Source organism: Gossypium arboreum, chromosome 4 (assembly GCF_025698485.1).
Source record: "Gossypium arboreum isolate Shixiya-1 chromosome 4, ASM2569848v2, whole genome shotgun sequence".
NCBI lineage: Eukaryota > Viridiplantae > Streptophyta > Magnoliopsida > Malvales > Malvaceae > Gossypium > Gossypium arboreum.
This window is the reverse complement of record NC_069073.1, coordinates 71,844,736-71,850,136: the sequence shown is the minus strand read 5'-3', so window position 1 is coordinate 71,850,136 and position 5,401 is coordinate 71,844,736. Positions and strand designations below refer to the sequence as shown.

The window sequence follows — 5,401 nt, the reverse complement described above, 5'->3', positions numbered from 1 at the left end:
AACCCATGGTGAGGGCACCTTCTCAAAAGGTCCTTGTATCTCTCCCATGCATCGTAGAGTGTTTCTAAATCCATCTGCACAAAAGAAGAGATATCATTACATAATTTAGCCGTTTTAGCCAGCGAAAAGTATTTTAATAGAAACTTTTCGCTCATTTGTTCCCAAGTAGTAATTAACCCTCGTGGTAACGAGTTAAACCATTTTTTAGCCTTATTCCTTAACGAAAATGGAAACAACCGAAGAAAAATGGCGTTATCAGAAATGCCATTAATTTTAAAGGTATCGTAAAATTCTAGGAAATTTGCCAAGTGAGCATTGGGATCCTCGTCCTGTAAACCATCAAGCTGAACAAATTATTGTATCATTTGAATTGTGTTAGGTTATAGTTCAAAATTATTTGTAGCAATAGCAAGTCTAACTATACTTGACTCAGTTCCTATCAAATTAGGTTTAGCATAATCATACATAGTGCGCAGAGTGGGATTTTTATTAACAGCAATTGTAGAAGGTAGCGGATTTTCTTGGTTTTCAGCCATCTCCTCAGTTGTGGTTTGAATATCGTCCTCTTGCTCGTTCTCTGTGTATCTTAAGCTTCACCTTATTTCTCTTTGGTTCCTGCGAACTGTGCAATCGATCTCACTGTCAAAAAGTAATGGTCCTGATGGGTTTCTTCTAGTCATAAACTATAAGAACCTGCCAGCAAAAAGGAAAAAGAAGAATTAGTAATAAAAATTAGAATAAAATTTAAATTGCAGTAAAAGTAAATGGCTAAAATAATAAAAATTGAGTGTTCTTAATATCTCAGTTCCCTAGCAACGACGCCAAAAACTTGATACGTGATAGTCGTGATAGGTTTTAAATATTTATAATGAATCGTTCTTGAAACTAACTATTATCACGATGAAGGCAAGTGTACCTATCGAGCAGTAGTATAGCTTTAGCAAGACCGAATTGTCGAACCCAAAGGAACTAAAAGTACTAGTAATGACTGTCTTTTTATTATCTAGCCTAAGAATAATGGGGTTTGTTTAAACTAACTAATTAACTAAACTAAGAATTCACAGAAAATAGAATTGGGGAATTACTTTTGGAAATATGATTGAATTAAGACAATACCTAAGGAAAAATCCACCTAGACTTCACCTGTTATTTGACTCCGAATCGGACGATTTATTCATTTGACTTGATCCGTAGAAATCCCTAAGTTATATTATTATCCCTCTCGAGACTAACAACGTCTAACCCTAGGTTGAATAATACAAATCTTTCTAATTAACTCCCTAAGGTTGCATTAACTCGATCTATAGATCCCCTTATTAGGTTTCACCCTAATCCGGCAAAATCTTGTCACCCTATCTCTAGGCGCACAATCAACTCCGCTTAATTATGACAATTGTACTCTTAGACAGGGTCTATTCCTCCTCTGAATAAGAGCTTAACTTGAATCAATACCCTGGAATATCAAGACAAGAATTAAGAACACATAATTGAGAATAAGTCAAATATTTATCATACAATTCAGATAATAATAACTAGATCTGTCTTAGGTTTCATTCCCCTTAGGTATTTAGGGGTTTTAGTTCATAACTAAAAAGGTAAACATCTCAGAAGAATAATGAATACAAAACATAAAGAAAAACCCAAAACTCCTGAAGGGAAATTGAGGGGAGATCTTCAGTCTTGGTGATGAATCCAGTTTCTGAGATAGATCAATCGACTTTCCTTGAGCAGTTACCTGCTTCCTTCCCTTTGTGTCCCCCTTTTCTCCTCTTCTAGGGTGTATTTTTAGGCTTTGGAATGCCTAAGAGCCCTCAAAATTGGCCTTTTCCGGATTGGACTAAACTTGGGCTCGACAGGGACACGCCCGTGTGATACGCCTGTGTGATACGCCCGTGTACGATTGCTTAAGGTCGTGGTCAAGGCTGTTAAATAGGCACGGGCGTGTGATTTACCCATGTAAATTGTGCTTTGACCTTGCCAAAGGGACACGGCTGTGTGGTCTGCCCGTGTAAGGAAGTCTAGGCTGTGTTGATTTCGTACGTTGGCCCATTTTCTCCATTTTTGGCCCGTTTCTCATTCCTTTCACTCTCCTATGCTCACCTAAGTATAAAACATGAAATTAAGGCATGAGGAGCATCGAATTCACTAATTTTAAGGAAAAATCATCCATAAAATGTGCTAAGCACGGGATAGAAATATGTATGAATTACGGTTTATCACAAACCATAATCAATATGAGCCACCTCTCATGGCCATATACAATAGCTTGATATAGGCCAATACATTTAGCCAAATCATAATAACAGATGTCATAGAAGTAGGTCCCTGCATTTGCCACTCACTTGATATTTCTAACATATGTATCAATACTTCAAAGGTATTGGCTTGATAGTGTGATGCTGCTTTGACGATCTCCAACACCGAGCCGACCTAACAACACTAAAAGAAATTGAAAGGAGGGAGCAAGCTTTACGCTTAGTAAGTTCACATGAAAAATAATAAGCAATGTATTAACATGCTATTTTTCAATTCCTTTCTATTTATTCAAAGTCTAGTTAAGTTGTTTTCTTGAGGCATGGTCACTAAATTATTTATATCCGGAGCTACTAGACTCCAAATTGAGAATCACTAATTTTCCTAAAAACTAGACTCACATATCTTCTTACGATAAAATTTTTAGAATTTGTAGTCTAGCCAATAAGTATAGTTTATTCTTTAAAGTTACCCATGTTTTGTTGTCTAACAATTCTGACCTCTCTTCACTACGAATTAATTATCTCATAGTATGGGACACGGATGATGCTCCCATCTATTTCCCTTAAAAATAGACACATTAAGAATTTTAAGAATATAATTTATAACCCATGATTATTTTTTTAAAATTTCTAGTGATTTTCCCAATTCGGAATAGGGGATTCCAAACTCATTCTGACTCTATCTCACAAGAATTCAAATATCTCATAATATGAAATTCTTTTTCTTACACCATTTCCTTTATATGAAAATAGACTCAATAAGATTTTATTTCATATCTTATTCAACTTCTAATTCAATTTCCACCATTTTTGGTGATTTTTCAAAGTCACACAACTGCTGCTGTCTAGAACTATTTTATTACTAAATTTCACTCTTTCATGTTTTCTTTGTAGTAACTTTCATTGTAACACTTACTCCATATCAATCTTACCAAATTTTGATCACATATCGAGCACATTGCTCATAATTTTACACACATGAACCTTCACTTATTCATCACATAGTCATGTTCATATCTATTTTCACTTAGTAAATTTCCTGTTGAACTCATCGGAATAATAACAGATACCCGGTGGCCTGTACATATTACCACCCTTGTAGCCGAAGCTCTCTGGTACACATAGTAGCCCGCACTTTGTACTTCACACACCTGACCTAACCATCGGATATATGTAGTAGCCTGCACTTAGTACTACATACGTGATCGAAAATATTAGGTACACATAGTAGCCTACACTTAGTACTACACATGCGAACTAACAATCTGGTACACATAGCAGCCTGCACTTAGTACTACACACGTGACCTAAAACCGTCTTAAACACATAGTAGCCTGCACATAGTACTACACATGTGTTCTCACAATGGATCATTCGTATATTTTCTATTTCGAAAGCCCAATCGAGAAATTCTTCACTTTTCAACATTTTACTAATTCATTCTTAGTCAATTTCAATTCGTAATTTACATCAAATGATCATTCTATAGGCAACTACATCTTATATAATAACAAAAGACAATAACACAAAAAAAGAATCGATATATTATTTACATACAAACTTAGCTTCCTTTTCACTCTTTCACAAGTTATCCAACTTAATAAAACATCATGTTATATCAAATTCTCAATATATTCAACTATTATATAGCAAGCCATCAATAATTGAACCATCCAACATTTCATGTGCTACTAATCATATACCATTCTTTCATCACTTTTCAATATATTAAATCATGAAATTCATGCAATAATAATATAGAATTTTCAAATCAAACATAGCATTGCAATATTATTGACACACAAACTTACCTCGAATGCGAGCACGGCTATTTATTCCGATTTAGTCCATAATCTCATTCATTTCCAATCTATGCCCGAATATCATTTTATTTTATCTATAATATCATATTTAGCTTACTAATTAGTCACATTATTCATATGGGTCCAAAATTCATATTTTTACAAATTTTCATTTTAACCCCTAAACTTTTACATATTTACACTTTTTCCCCAAGGCTCGTAAGATGATTTTTATCTAATTTCCTTTCATTTTAAGCCTAGGAAAATCATTTTCATAACTATAGCAGCCCCTAGTTTCCACTAAATCACACTTTTATGACAAATTTTGTAACTTTTGCAAAACGGTCCTTTTTGACAATTTCATTGAAAATCACTTAGTAAAAGTCATTTATTACACATCGAGTATTCATTTTATACCATTAGACATCAAAACATTCATGTCATCCATGGGTAAATTTTTAAACACAAACCCTAGCTCAAAATATGGGTAGAAATGAGTAGATCTTGTTACGAGGATTTCAAAAACGTAAAAATCATTAAAAACGGGGCTAGAACAGACTTACAATTGAGCATAAAAGTTTAAAAAACCCTAGCTATGTCTTCTCCGTGCAATTTTCAACCATGGGGTAGAGCAATTTTCAGCCATGGGGTAGAAGATGGACAAAAATTGGCTTTTAATTTTGTTTTTAATTCATTTTAATTACTAGATTACCAAAATGCCCCTAACTTAAAAATATTCTATTTCACCCATTTCATGTCCATTTTTGTCCAAAAAATTATCCAATGGTCTAATTACCATTTAAGAGCCTCCAATTTACAATTTCATAGCAATTAGACACCTCTAACATGTAGAACTCAACTTTTGCACTTTTTACAATTTAGTCCTTTTGACCAAATTGAGTTCCCAAACGTCAAAATTTTCGAACGAAATTTTCATGAAATCATCCCGTGAAATTTTAGACCATAAAAAATATAATAGAAAAAAATTTTACAGTGTCAAATTTGTGGTCTCGAAACCACTGTTTCGACTAGGCCTAATTTGGAATGTTACATCATAGTAGTCAGTTATCTGTACATTTAGGCAGTACGAAAGTATATAATTATTTGAAACAGCATTACTAGTGGTCTGGAATGAAAAGATGTAATGTCCCATAGTATAGGTACTTATTTTTTGTATGTTATGAACACAAATGCATGTCTACTTCAGTGGTTATGGGTCTTGGGAAGTGCCTGAGAAGTCTTGGGTTCAAGCCCGGGCATTTGCAAAAACTTTGTTTTTTTAGAATATAGCCTTTACTTCTTGATAGTGGGTTCTTAAATAATTATGGGAAAATTAAGTCATAA

The 5,401-nt window shown here is 34.0% G+C and overlaps 1 non-coding gene across 1 annotated transcript; it reads left to right on the top strand.

The window, feature by feature from the left end:
- On the top strand, window positions 1-107 carry LOC128292346 (small nucleolar RNA R71). The gene has a single exon (XR_008282330.1). It is a non-coding gene; the product is annotated as a small nucleolar RNA R71 (small nucleolar RNA).
- Window positions 108-5,401: the final 5,294 nt, after the last annotated feature.